The sequence below is a fragment of the Triturus cristatus genome, chromosome 2_1, assembly GCF_964204655.1.
Source record: "Triturus cristatus chromosome 2_1, aTriCri1.1, whole genome shotgun sequence".
Lineage (NCBI taxonomy): Eukaryota > Metazoa > Chordata > Amphibia > Caudata > Salamandridae > Triturus > Triturus cristatus.
The window spans coordinates 718,423,993-718,439,693 of record NC_140581.1 but is presented as its reverse complement, the minus strand read 5'-3'; the positions used below and the strand labels follow the sequence as shown (position 1 = coordinate 718,439,693).

The following is a 15,701-nucleotide window of genomic DNA, read 5'->3' as shown; positions in this document are numbered from 1 at the left end:
GTCATGTTGCACAGAAGCTCAATTACTGTGCAACTTGTGAAAAAACATTAACAAAGCTAAGAGATTTTTCATAGGCGAAACCTACTGACGTTGCCAATCTTGATTTTCCCAGGTAGGAGGAAATACAGCCACTCCCTGCCGCCGTGGTATTCGCTGCTCTGACTGACCTTAACATTTATTGGTGCTTCCAATCCCACTCCTGGATTATAAGAATGTTGCCTCGTTATTCTGTTTGCCATTCTGTTTTTCTATATCCAAAAATTATGAGTGGACAATGGCAGGATCTTTATCCAGGGTGCAGCCTTGGTATCTCGGTTCCATTTCAGCAACAAAAGGAGGCGAACACATACCTTGTGAAGGTGGGACTGGCTGCCAGCTAGAGTTCAAGAAAGAGAAAAGAACTGATGGTATACAAGGGACAAGAGTATCAAACAAATGCCCTTTTAGAAACTCACCAGGACTAGAGAATTGCTTATGTGGCAACATCACTAAGAATTTGCTCTAAAAGGGAGCTAGCAAAAGTATAAACCACGCAATGTCAATCATATTCAACCTCAGCTTTCCATACTTGTTTTCGTGTCATTCTCTGGCGACTCCTTTCCACCATGCGGGACCAAGGACTGCATTGCATCACAGGATAAACGGCTACACCCAATCTGCCTCTTAATTCAATCAATTAAGAGGCATCCAATTTACCTCCGTTTTTAAGTGTACATTGACGAACACCTGTACTTCCTTAGTAACAAAATAATACAAAACTAAGTCCTGAACCTCCCAGTGTACATGTTTCAGTTCTCTAGGTCAATTGGGGAGTACCTTTTCTCAAGCCTTTGTAATGGTAACAGGCTGCAGGCAAGCCTGAGACATCACATGTGATAGAGCAGAGGTGTCACCTCTCATCTATTCATGACAATTTTACACAGAAAATGGTATGTGGCACTGTATTACATGAAAATGATAAAAACATGCATTAGGCTCCACGTTTCAAAAAACACACGAAAGAAGTTCTGATTTAGATACTGCATCGTAAAAGCATGCAGAATGTTAGAAGTCATTTTCTGATAACACATAACAGTTAATAAGATGTTAAATCGGACATTTTAGTGACATGTGGTCTTATGTTTAGATAAATGTGATAAATGAACGATAACACCAAAACTTCTATGTAAGAATTAAATGCTTCATGTGTTCGATAATGGATAGCAATATTAGGATGTAAAACATGAGCACTGAAAACTACAAGAAATGGGAAGTGGGTGCTACACGAAGTTATGTTAAGATTGGATTTCGTAAAGTTTATCTTTGATGTGCTTTTAAACCTTGTATGCTGTAACAACATATAAAGTCTAACTAAATACTTACATAAATTAATTGCAATTCTTATTTAAGTGATATTAATATGCTTAATTGAAGAACTAATGCATTATTCAATGTAACGCGAGATTCCTATTTTAACACAATTTCATTGTGTATGAGGTGTATTTCATGAAGGCCTCAAGTTTGCTTCCTTTCCTAATATGAACTGAATAGTTTGAAGCCTATGGGAACATTTTGTAAAGTTACCACTTGTGTTCTAACTCTCAATCGCCATCTTTGACGTTCGTAGCTTACTTGACTAGACTTGCAACAAATGTGTTACTTCCTAGAGCAAATGCTTGAGAATGGGCAGACAAGGGATGACAGCATGACATTTCCTACTTTCTAAATGCTACAATGATCATATGACTAAACTACAGTGGCTCAAAGGAAATTGAGAGTAATGGATTACTTAATTCTTCCGATCTGTATACTTTTTACTTACTACATCATCTCATCCTATGGAGAGGAACCAATGGGACAGAGTGGTCCGACAATTTTGGTGATGTAAAGGGGTGTAAACATGGAATCAATGGAATATAATTGCCAACATTTTTAATCTGATGGGTGTCACCCTTTACCCATCTTGCGGTGTAGAGACTGACTACTGGGACTTCCAGAAACAGCATGAACTGTGACAAAATACTGCAATTTGCTACTGGCTGGTATGAGAGTGTAGTGGAACCCTTTCGGCTGAAAGGGTTTGCGTCAGAACAGCTGTGGCATTGACGCTGCAGTACAGGGCAGAGGCAGACGTTTCTGTCCATGAACTGGAACTGGTCATTTGAAATTTACTAAACTTTCCTAAAGGGTTGGTATGAGACGAAACTGATTTCCCTGCTAATCAGCTTTGCTGACGATACAGTCTCCCTTGGCTGAGGAAGATTGTTCCTTCATATTTGAATCTCGCAGAATTTGCCAATGTTTATTAAACCTGATCTAATTTGAACTTAGGTTGTATGCTATTTATTTGTTCCTAAATAGAAATACAAAATTAGGATAAATTACTCTGCTGATTCAGTCTCATTATTTGTTTGCGGCTAAGTTCAATTTGGTTTGGTGATTTTTCAAACAGGAGGTGGGAACACTTCAGAGTTACAATACTTTACGTAAGCAATTCTATCATTTCTTGTCCTTTTTTGATAATTGCTCATCCTCTAAATAGTTCCAGTCCCTTTCAGCAGAGAACAAGCAAGAGATTTGATACGATGGCTAAAGTCAATCTGGTGAAAGAGAAAGCTAAACAATAAAACAGTTCATGAGGCCCAACACGTTAACACTACAACACAAGGTCACCAGTGAATACAAATAATCAATCTAGCCCTCTAGTCAGCGCTTTATGGGAAGCTGTGGCCAACGATGACAACTCAACTTACAATAAATATCTGTTCTCAACTTTACAACTAACCAATGCGGGTATGATTTGTGGGACTTAAATTTGTCGCATCCTACATTTTGTCAGGCCATGAATAAAGCAGCAAAAATTCATTTGTTAGTTGATGACAAAAAAGTATGTTTTCGCAGCTAGCCCATGCATGGATGACAATCCAAACGTATGTTACATTGCAACTGGCAACTTACCTACATCTAACCTATCCGGTGTATCTTAAGAAAAAACTATTGGCCATGCGCCTAGGTGATCTACAGTCTCTGTCAGACAAACCATTATGGTGATAAAAAGGATCAAAAATGTGCAAACTATGTGATGCCCCAGACGAGGACTTTGTGCATTTGGTCGGTATATGTCCTAAACTGAATAATGCACGTCAAGCACTTTTAAAGCGCTTATTTAATGAGCGAGGGATTCGAATGTGTAGAATGGCCATTATGAGAAGTCTGGACTCTACAGACCCCCAGCTAAATTGCAAACTTTTGAAATTTTTACAATTTCATGACAAAGCAGTAAAACAGAATTGTAAGTAGTATTCAACAGCACAAGGATCCTGTCCAGACGCAAGACTATAAGATATTGATATGATGATAAAACAATAGCAGGATGATGAAATCTAGAACTGCGGAATTTTCATCTTTTCTTACAGATGCCTATCCTACACTAACAAACTGGTGAAGTATACCTACAATTATGAATTGAATGCATTTTAGAACGTTCTATTTTAACAAACCCATGATATTACTTTGTGTTGCACCAATATTTATCAACGTTTTATGAAAATTGATTTTTTTTTTTAAAAGACGATATTTTTTATATGTATTTAACTTGTATTGCAACGGTTTTTATTAACTAATAACCGTCAACAACCGTCAACAATAAACGGAAGAAGTGCTCTTCTTTTTAACTCCTCATGTTTTTGACTCCCATCAGTCCTGACGCAGCTTTCCTCCTCCTTCCCTCTCTATTACTAACTCTTCATCGTCAAGCAGCACTAGACTGTTCCAGAAAAACTCACTTCTTTACAATCTTTCCAACCCAGCTTAGTCCCCGAAGCACCAGACACATGGAAAGGGCCTTGCCCAAGGTCAAAGCAATCACTCATCTCACTGGCTAGCTTACCAGCATAATAACAGGAGGGACAAACTCTGGAGCGTAGTACAGAACCAGAGATGGATCCTGGTCTCACTGACAAAGATGTAAAAAAGTAATCAACAACATAGGAACAACATCAGGGACTCAGTGTAAGAAAGATGATCTGAAGGCCACTTGTGAAGAGCTGAGGTTTATGTAGAGAAACAAGATGGCTCCAAGACACTGCAAAAACGAATTAAGAGTGGCAGGAAACCATTAGGTAAAAAAAAAAAACTGGTCCCAGTGTTGTTCAGAACACCAGAGCAAAGATTGAAAAGGAAGATGCAGAGCCTGCATAAACCAGGATTTTGTACTGTCCTGTCGAGAGTTCTCAAAACGTAAGAAGCAGAATGGTTGGTAGGACGGTCAGCCGGATAGAGGACTATCAGCACACGGGACTGGAGCACAGGAATGCACATCCTTTTGTTAAAGAGGCACAAAATGAACTTTGTAAACTATGTGGTGGAAAATCAATTGAGAGATCAGTGACAGTAAGCAGCCAAGAAATAAACATGGTCTAGAGTTATTTGGAAGAAGGTTCGCACAAAAGCTCAACCAGAAGCAGGGTCATTATCCCATCGAAGAATGTAGGTAAACATGCAACAAGAAGCACCTTAGCAAACGTTTCACTAATGCAAAATATTCTCTCACCCCACCACATGACACTAAGTAACCACTTCCTCCTGCGAGGACGCCAAACTTCTATTTTGACATTTCCTGCTGTGAAACGACGGTGACTTGACAAAATAATCGAGTTCCCTTTTTTATTAAAGAAATACAGAGACCCTAAGCAGGCTGCAAAGAAGTACCTACACCTTATGGCAGATGAAAGAAGAGATAGGTGTTTGGCAACCATTTACTGTAAGCTGTGTGCGGAGACATTCTGGGTGACTAGTCTCAAAGATTACTCCACAAAAACACGCCCCCTGGTGTAAGATATCCCTTTCTGATCCTTCCCAAGTCAACAACAGCATAAAGTATGTTCACTGGAAGTGTTGCGTTATGTGTTGACAAGTATGGAGTACATATGACCCAAGGACAAGACAAACACGACAGGCAACGCACACCAATGCCATGAGGACGATCTGGACAAAGTAACATGGAGCAAGACAAGTTTACAAATGCCATTTTGATTTGTAATACTGGTCTAGCAGGAGAAGACGAAGAGTCCAACGATCCTTCTCCGAAACAGAAACAACGCTACCAAGAAACTCTTTGGTAGCACCCTTTTCTGCTTCATCCACGATTAAGGAGATGACAAATTAGACATCCCATGGCCCGATTGTCGATACCCGGTAAAACCAATGCTCCAGCACCACAAGCAGAATTAACAATACCGCGGGGCTCAGTTTTGAACAGGTACAGTACTCTCTCATCATTGCCAGTTTAGTCCCTCAGAATAAATGATAAACACAAATTGTTTTTTTTCCACAGATTTCCACAACTTTCCTCATAATTCGAGAATTACATCTGCCTGCCACTCATTGGTGCAATCTCTGTGGAAACTTTTGACGGTGTAGTTTTACCTGAAAATGTGTAATTCTGCTCAAGGCGGACTCATGATTTCCAGAAACTTGTAATGCGGATCCAAAACTACATATTTTTATGTATTCATTGGTAACTAACAGTTTGAATAGTATACCAAAATGTTACTGTATGTCAAATAGGACTTGTTAAAAGATGGGTAAATAAAAACACAAAACTTCGCGTGCGAAAAGAAATTTAATTTATTGTAAAAAATGTTTTAAAGCTCTCATAGGATAATTTAAAACACCACAAGATGCCGGATTTTGTACTGTTCTATATTAAGGTCCTAAAAAACGCCAAACATTGAAAAATGCAAATGGTGGTACGGGGAAACACAGTTGCTAAAAATCTTCAGCACGAGCCATTCCACAACAAACACATTGTTCGAGCTGGCCAGCCTTACAATTATCATATTGCAACATTACTTTGTAAACCAGGCAAATAAGTATTTATTTTTATCGATTCGCAGACCAACCACTGCAAAAACAAGAGCTCTGTGTCTAATAAAACAAATCAAGTTCTATATTTTGGGCACCAAGGTTATCAATCAAAGAACAGTGTGTTGCATATTTGTGGTACAGAGTCAGAAAGGGCTGAATGTGTTGGACAAACGGATTAATCCTATGTTGGAGCAAATGTTCATCTTTAAGGGAGGGGGGGGGGGGGGTCGTACAGGCTCCCAGGACTAGCTAAAGAAATTTAGGATAATTGCAGGTCTCTATCAGGAGGAAACAATTGCATGTAAGAATGTTATGTAAAAGTAACTGTTTTGTTTCTCCATGGGGAAAATAGGTTACTCACGAGAGAAGTCTCTCCCTGCTCATTCCCCATTCATTATGTTCTTTCTAAATTCACATTATACAACTCACTTTCCTCTCGCTTTTCTGGGAATACATTTTCTTACTATACCAGGACGGCACCTACCTGCAAGACACAGGTGATACTAGCAAACCAGTGAGTTTGCAGATTTTCACCGGCTTTTGAAGGTAGACCCATTCAGGAATTCTCACAAAAATGCCTGACCGAATTTGGGATTCTGAAAATTCCACCATAGTATTGACATTTCTGAATTTGCAAATGCATGCTGAGAGGGTAAAAATCTCACAATGTGGATTCTGTAAATCAACATTGGATATATACAACCGCTGCAGCTGAATTCAACGTGTTTTGAAAACAGACCATATGTTTGGTCCAATTACCCTAAAGAAAACCTGCTCCTTCAAGAGAGCCCATAATGCATTGGTCCATTGATGGTTAAATATTGTTAAGCACAAGAAGGATCTTGTGGCTAGCAATTTCCATCCAGGCTAAATAGGCCAAGTTGCCCACAGCTGCCAGGTGGCGAATACAGTAACCTGTCTTGACTGATCACAGCTAAAGTTAAGAGACTCAAGAAAATTAAAAGGAAAAGGATCAATGAATGTGGCAGTGCTGAATCATTAAAGATTGCAGGGGAGTGATTATCAATTCGGATAGCGCATGCTATACCTGTGGAAGCAGATGGATGGGCTGCATACCTGCAAAAACATTAGATATCTTGGTCGAGTTGTGTCGAAGTGGTGCCATTTGTGCCAGGAACACATACTTTTAATAACACGATTCAGCGATTTGACAAAAAGCAAGCAGTAGCATGTAATCTCGAAGTGAAATTATGCTGGAATCGCAGTACCGCCATTACTTCAGGTTTTGTCAAATGTGATCTGAGCATATAAAAAATATATATAACTTACGACATGAATAGCAGACTGTGGGCCAGATTTATATCTTAGTGGAAAGGGAACCTTGTTGCAGTGGCGACAGAATTCCCTCCCCTTCCTGCGCAATTGTAATTTGGCTATAGTTGGACGATGACAGCGACTACTTTTTGTCTCCGCCATGGTCAAGCTCCTCTGATGGCCCAACAGAGTAATGGTAATCGGAAGCTTGGCTAAATGTCTGCATACCTAATTTAGATTGGCGAATATATCGTTGTTTTTCAATACCAGTCACCACCAGGATAAAACGTGGCAGCAAAGAGTGCTGAAAAGTGTTCAGTACCCCTCTAGCCATTGGAGGAAACTATCATGGTGAGGATGGCAATATATATATATTTTTTTTTTTCAAAAAGAAAATCCTGCTTTGGGATTTTCTTTTTGGAAAAAAAATGTAACATTGACGTACAGCTCCGTCACGTATTACGGAGTCGTCTGGGTAAGTAACAATCCATCGGCAGGAACCCCCCTGACAACGGTTCCTGTCAGTGCTTGAAATGTATGCTGGGCGAGCGAACATTTCATAATTTGGCAGAAGGCACCTCCATCAGGGTGACTGTACAGCTGCTTAGTAATATTAACTTGACTGCAGTCATCTGCTGGGACCTGTAGATCACAAGGTCCAATTCTAATGGGGACCAAATCACTACTTCTTTTTTTAGGAGGTTGGTAAATTAAGTATCATTAAATTGGTAAACAGTAAAAATGGCATCCCTACAAAATAGCAAGAATGCTGGTTGCAAGGACCACCCAAAAAAATCATATTCAGATATAATATGCTAGATACCCTCCTCCCATGCCAAATCAGACATTGCTGAAACCATCCATCATCCTTTTCCTTCAAAATAGTGTACACTGTTACAATTGTCCATCATTCCAACGGCCCATCAAGTTTAACTTGAGCAAATAAAGCAGAGGGTGATGTGAACACTGGACTCTACCCAATGCTTCCATAAGTGAAATTCAATACAAAGTTTTTTTTTTTATTATCGTCATTCTATGGTTTACCCTCATGTTCGCTGACTTCAATTCCTCCCATCCTCAGATAATTTCCCATACTTTTAGATCAAGGGGGTAAACCCCCCATAGCTTGTAGTTAAGTAGCAAGAAAAAAGAGAAGAGGAAAAGAGCCTATAGAAAAACAATATACAATAAATTATAGAAAAAAAGGAAATCAAAGCACTGAACAGAAAAGTAAATGCGTTGCATTGGGGGCATACACAGAACAGTCTCAGGATTTACCAATGTCTGATTGTAAGCTATGTCCTGAGAAAGTTGCTGGTACTCTGCTAGCTCATGTGAGCGAGTCTGTTTGTCTGGACTCTAAGCCATAAACAGGGATACAATATTCATTAGAGAGAAGGCTTTGTTAGTGCAGTAAGAGAACAGCGACTGCTCCCTGATCACATGCAGGGATAAGACAAAGGAATAAGCAGGGGTAGCTTCGGACTAAAGTTGCTTCGATGGGGCCGAGTTAAAATAGTGCACTTGGGAATTGCTTACATTTTGCCTATTCTTGCTCAGCTGTAAATTTACTTGGACAATCATTCGGCCTCTGATTAGCAGGATTCGTATTTCATTCAATTCACAGCATTAAATCTGTACTTTAAGCTATTTTTGATGATTTTGGAGTTCTTGTGGATGATTGAAGTTCTGTAGACGCGATCCTATTGGACCTCTGAATCTGGTATGGTGTCTAACTTCCTTATTATTTCACGCTTGCATGATGTGTCTTAGGCATTAGCGATAAAGCTCTTGAACAAAATATATCCTATGTGGACAATCATCAAACTACTCAAATACTGCTGTTCCAGTCTGATATCAGGAAATTCATCCATGGAGTATCAGAGGGCTCTTGCCTGAGCCTCTCATGCTATAATATCTATGTTTCTACCCTCAACAAACGTATGCATGCCTATGTGTTTTGTCTTACCTACTTTTGCAGCTAATGCTCAAATAATGGTCCATTTGGATGACCATCATACAGGAAGCAAGGATTTCTTTCAACAACGTCTTACGTATATCAGGCTTGGATGAATATCAGCTCTCTGAACTACATAGAAAAAAAGTCAGTGATTTTGGCTGGAGGCGAACATACATCTGCGTGGACCGCTGACTTATGGCCACTTTCTTAGAAGATCCTTCTCTACAGGTTTCCTCATTACATAACTCAAGATTCTATTTTTGATCAGTGACTTTTTTTTTTACCCAAATTATCAAAGTTTCTTGTTTTGCTCTTCGACATTCACATTCTTTGTAAGGTATCACCTTATCTTCCTTTTTAAGCTTGTAAACTGCAGTTCAGGTGGATCACTGCAATTCCTTGTAACTTGGTTCAACCTAAGGGCCGTTTCTAGGTGTTTTGCCGCCCTAGGCTAGAATTGGAAAATGCCACCCACTTTTACTACCACCGGAGTCACATAACAGGTTGGTATTGAAAATCACCACCATAGAGTGTCAATTATTAATAAAAATCAATTTGACGACCTCCACAGTATAGTGTCAAGGACCCCATCAACTCAGTCAGCAATAACGATTATTGAGTGTGAGCAAAAACGCGCGTCATCGTAATGCTAACACTGTACAGAGCACAGCTGCCCACCTTCCCGAGGTTAAAGCCATTTTAATGTATGGATGTTTACTCTCCTTTGCAGCATCTGCTAATATAATGCAACATTCATGCCCTGAAGACAGTGTGCTTATCCGCGGTGCTATAGTCACTTTCTATCATGCTACCTTCACATTTCCCGGTGCTGTGGAACTTGTTCGGTCGTGCATGTACACTACAGAATGATGTATGGTGTCAAAATCCGCTCTGGTGTTGGAGGAAAGAGATGAATGCAGGAGGGAAGGAGACATTGAACAGACACGAGACGTCCAGTTCACAATAAATCACTGCCAACGTGACTCTGGAACTCGTTGTTCCGGAGTCGTTCTTAAGGATGTTCCCCCTCTGAGACACCCTTGAAGGCAACTCAAGAGCTAAAGTCATCGACCTGAAGTTCAGAAAACTACTGAAAACTAGGCTTTCAGACTTCCCTTCAAATGGAACTGATTGTCTGTGAACAAGGGTTGTGCTGAGGAATATTGAATATGTTTCACCCCCCTGCCTGAGTACATGCTAATGGGGCCTTCCAACAATAAGGCTTGCTCTTTCCACCTGCTGGTGCTCTGACGTAGGGGGGGCACACATTGTTCACACAAACCTCTCAATAAATAATGCCTTATCTCTCATTGGGGAGGTAGAATTGAAAGGAGGGGGGCCGGTTTGGCGATTAGAGATGCTGGAAAGATCAAGGTAAAGGTGAGGGAGGGGTTCCCGGTTGCGGTGAGGTGGGCAGGTTGCTGAAAGAGAAAAGCCAAGTGATAGAAAGAAGCCACACAGGACCCCCACCCTTGTTGGTAGAGAGGTTGGAGAGACCATAAGCAGGCCTTGCTCAAGAATGCACATGGTTAATGTAGCTGGACCTCACGCTGTCTCGTAACGACTCAGTCATGCTTAGGCCCTGCATCAGAGGCCCTCTGATATACAGCCTACCCTTGAGACCATGTCGGTGGGGCTGCAGAAGAGTCAAACATACGTCAAGCTGACCTCTTAAATATCAGTATTTGTTGACCTACGATAGCCTGCTAGCGCTTGGTGGGGTCAGTCATGCCAGGGACGACTCTGAAAGGCCAGTAGTGTCGAGGGCTGTTAGTCACACAACGCAGCCTCCAAAAGGCTGTTGCTGCTGAGAGTCTGAACACAGCAGACAGGGCTGGGAGAGGCCAACGGAGAGTCTGGCCTTTGTTCGAGAATCGAGGTGCCCCTGTGTGTCTGACGGATCGGTAGCCTCGTGATTCTGGGAGGCCAGTAGGGCTGAGGTTGAATCAACACCAGCCACACTCATTTCATTCCTGCTTGTCTGCGACACGTGCCTCCATGCTTCTGAAAGGCCCGTAGTATTGAGGAGCAGTCAGCCAGTCTCTGGGGTTGCTATGCTCGTGCCTCTGAAAGGCTGGTAGGGCTGGGGATGTGTTGGCCTCTTGACTGCTGTGTAGCTGAAAGACTGATGTTGCCCCAGGGTCGGACTGGGAGGGACAATAGGCCAGCGGTCAGCTGGTATATTCCATTTGGGACTGTGGCCCACGGGTAAAGTCCGAGTACATGGAGTGGAGAGGTGCCGCGCCCGCATACAATTCAATCAATAAGTCACCCAAGTGCCACTGCCGGGAAAGTGCAGCCAGTGACAAGTTTCGACAGTGCATGCATGGGTTGTTCCAGGAGCCGAGGGACAGCCCTTACCTCTCAGAAGAACGGTACGGATGCTCCTAGAAGTGGGCAGGCACCTTGGGGTCAGCACAGGGTGAGAGCACAGAGGTCTGTACCACTCCGATCGGGTCAAGTCATCGAGACTTGAAATCGGAAGTCGCATAGCGGTGTGCACGGCCCTGGCCCGTGGCGCCGAATGTGACGTCACATCACGTTGAATTCGAAGGCCATTCAAGGGGATTCCTGCCTGCCCAAACTCATGTTTTGTGCTGTCCTCCCCCTTTTGCCGCCCTAGTCTTACCTAATCGTAGAAACGGCCCTGTTCAACCTTTTTACAAGACGCCAGAGAAATCAGAATGCTGCAGCTCGTCCGATCTATAGGTGATCCATTAACATTTGCATTACTTTTTTATTTGGTCCGGTTGAACTGGTTTCCGTGCCAGGAGTCAAATATATTATTAAGAGTCTCGGATTCATGCATCAGTCCCGTCACAAAAATGGTCCTCATTACCTTCAGTCTCACTTCCATATTTTCGTTCCTTGTTTGTACCATAGATCCAATTTTTTTAACAGTTCCATGATTCATAGAAGAAGCAGACCTGGGGGTCCTGTTTCTTCCCATCGTATAGCTCTTCCGCTGGCCATCTGCACCCTGGAGAACCACCCGGCCTTTCAGAAACCGCCGGCAACCATCCTTTTTCCTACGGCTGAATTTCTGTACAGTAATGGCGTTTGCTTGACATTGTCAGTTTGCTTCTTTCCAGTGCCAGGATACCATTCTGGAGAACAGTTGTGCTTACTAAAAGCAGACGTTATTCATATTGAAGAACCCAACAGTCAACATCTGAACACAGGACTTGAATTTAGCACGAGTGATAACAAGACAGAAACATAACCTGCATAGGAAGAGAATGGGGAAGGGAAGTGACAATTATTGGTTTAAGATAGAGAACAGTCATATGAAATGGTTAAAGCAGAAAAAGAACGCTACATGAAAGGACGGAAAATAAACAAGTGACTACTATTGCAACAGAAGGCAACGAGCTGAAAACTTAAAATTGAGATAGAGAAAAATAAACTAAGAACAGAAACGGGAGTGCTGCTGAAAAATGAGACGGGGTACTAAGAGTATTGTGCATTTGTTTTCTAAATAAACTATAGACTAGAAGACTGAGTCAGAGTCACAGAAACTTTATTCGATTGATACGTTATTCAATCATAAAAGCACATAAGAAAGAAATATGTACAGTAGGTGAGAATTAGTTAAAACAACAAAAATTTCATAATTATTATTATAACACAATCTTCAGTACATATAGAGGAACATAAATATGAGGCTAAAAATCAATTAAACATGCATGAGCTTCCGATAGATAAAAAACTTGTTTTAAAAAGATCACGATTCTAAAAACACTATGCTCATGGTCAAGATGTTGCAGAGCCTGAAAGGCTGGCCGACATTGGCGGAGACCGAACATTTTTAAAACGGGCACTATGTACAGTTTTCTTAAGTGGGAATACAGTTTACAAAAGAATAGAACATGGATCGTTCATTGGGAAGAACTATTATCACATAGGCAAGGCTGAAGGTTTCTCGACCAATCATTCATCTTTGGTAAAGACACTAATCTGTGAAAAAACCCCAGTCTAAATCTTGTTAAAATGAATCTATCATATACACCAGGTGCAAAGGTTAGATAGGGTTGAATATTAAATGTGGTTAAAATCATCTGATTTTGGAGGACGGTCGGTTTTAATGAATCATTTGTCATTCTGTGGCTTTCCAGAAGCAGTAGCCCTTCTCTTCTCATGTCCTTCCTTGAAATAGTCCCAAGTGAACTCTGATTATTAAAATTCCTCAAACGACCAAGGTCATTTAAGAAGTTACGTACGTACGCAATCCAGGGGATGTTCAGAAACCCATCCGGTTTACAAATATCTAAAATAATCTCCCGATTCAATTTTGCCTCTTCCTTAATCCAGAGCCTATGCCATAAAAGGATAGGCTCTAGCTTAATTAAATCAGAGATAAAGGTAAGCCCCAATTCTGCGTGACATATGGTAGAAGAAGTACCCAGTCCTGGAGACGTTCCAAAATGACACGGCCCACAACTTTAGTTATAGCGTCCAACAAAGAGATAGGCCTATAACAGGTGGGTACAAAATACTGAGTTGCAACTTGCAGACAACACCTGAAGAATTATGGGGCCCCACAAATATAAATTTGACTTGAAAAAGTCAATTGGGACCCCATCGGGGCCAGGAGCTTTGCCTCCCTGGCTAGAAGAGAGAGCCCGCTCTATTTCATCCAGAGTGAAATCTAGATTCACAACCGCAGGAAAAGAGATTAACTGCTGTTTCTCATATTCATTATTATGCAAGATATCCGGATTTCCCTCACCTTTATAAACTGCTGAAAAATGGCAAATCCATTGGTAGCCAGTAATGGAGACTTCAATGGAAGGGCCAGGATCACTTATGAGGAAAGGCGCCTTCACCGCCTTCCAAAAGGCCTGACCATCACCTAGCAATGAGGCTTCGTGTAAGGCTTCCCAAGCATTTCTCTTCAATGTAGCATTCCTATCCCTAATAGCTTTCCTATATTCCCCTCTAGCGTGTCTTATATCATTTTGATTTCTCGGTATCGTGTGTAACACTTTTTTCATGATAGAATACGATTGTGTACACCTGGAGTCGAACCAACCATTAGACTTCCTAGAGCCCCTTTTCTTTCCAAGGAGAGATGCCTGTATAGTACTAGAAATCTCCTTAAAACAGTTTAAAATACTATCTGGGCTAGCAATTTCACTCAGACACCTCTCGATAGCATCCTTGCATTTACCTATCACATACTTAACTGTGGCGGTCTGGTCAACCATTGACAAGCGTACCGAGTAACCGTTAAGACTACCCAGAGCAACATTCTATCACTACCTGACGGCCTAGTAATTCTATTTGAAGGAAGTTTAATCGCCGTACAAAGGGGGAAATGATCACTCAGTGCAATCCTTGGGACGCTAAATGAATGAATAAAATTAGCGAACTACTAAAAATACTATGGGCTAGAGGACTAAGGGTACAATGAACTAAATGGAGAGACGGCTAGAAAATGAAAATCACAACATGCAACAAGCAGCTCTGCTGGTGGGTCCTGGGTGAGAAGGAGGCAATGGACGGGTCAGAGGGAAGAGTGTGCAGCAGCAGCAGGGATGCTGAATGCATAGAGCCAAACTAGGGCCACCAACCACAAGGCGCTGCAGAAAGGGCAATGAAGGAGCAGCAGCCTTCAGTAGGAGCCTAGGAACAAATTCTGGAGAGGCTGCAGGGTTTCACCAGCAGACAAGAATTCAGAAGCAAAGGAGAGCCATGTGCAGGGTGAAAACATGGCACTCTTGTACCCTGCTGTTGAAACACAGACATTACACCAGGAGTGCCACCCTCCTCCCTCCGCGAGTCTTGGAAGGAGAAGTCAATTTCCAGAACTCCTGGAGATTATTATAATTCAGAGAAGAATATAAAGTCTTCTCCATGTTTCCAGACCGCTAGCAAGTGCATAGGTGGACTTTAGTCTCAGACGAGCTTGAAAAAGTATGAAAAGGCAATCAGAAAGTTTATCACCAATTCTGGTGCGGAGTCCCATTTAGATCACAGATGGCACCTCCTAGTGGCTAGCTGTCAGAGGGCGACAGTGTCTCTATCTTCAGATGGGAGTGGACATTTATCCTAGAACACAGTACCCTTCTTTGCTTTGCACAGTTCTCAGTGACGCCAGCTAAAGGGTATGGCTGCCAACAGTCAATGGATAAAGGAAAATGACAGGTACATCCCAGACCAAAGACATTAAAGACAGGAGTCAAGGACCACATATGTCACTTCACAACGTTTAAAAAAATATATACACCTGACTGTAAAAAAAATCTAATTATGAATGCAAGCTAGTGAGATCAATAACACCTTCTAAACCAGTCATCCTTCTGGAGAAGACTAGCATCAAGTTTGCTGTGTGCGGTCCATGCATCAATCCCTTTAGCCAGTTTACAAACCCTGAGCTTTTCTGAATTGTAGCCTCTCACTTGAAGCATAGCTACGAATCGTTGGTAAAGTACATATCCGGCATGTCCCGCTTTGTCACCTTTCCACAGAAAGCAGGATTTTTAAAGTGGTCTCTATCCAGCTCCATGCGACAAAACCACCCACTGTGTTCAAAAGGTCACTGAAGCTTACTGCCTTGATCCGATGATTGCACAGGGACAGGTGTCTTTTCCAGGTCTTTGGCTTTTGCATAAGGTGA

The 15,701-nt window shown here is 41.7% G+C and overlaps 1 protein-coding gene across 2 annotated transcripts in view; it reads right to left on the bottom strand.

Moving 5' to 3' along the window:
• Window positions 1-15,701, bottom strand: part of TNFAIP8 (TNF alpha induced protein 8) — a 507,922-nt gene that overhangs the window by 487,658 nt on the left and 4,563 nt on the right. The window contains exon 2 of one of the 2 annotated variants that reach the window (XM_085632659.1): window positions 11,922-12,306. The exons of the other annotated variant lie outside the window; for it this stretch is intronic. The gene's annotated coding sequence lies outside the window, so the exon portion shown is untranslated. The remainder of the gene's footprint in view (window positions 1-11,921; window positions 12,307-15,701) is intronic. 2 annotated transcript variants of the gene reach the window in all.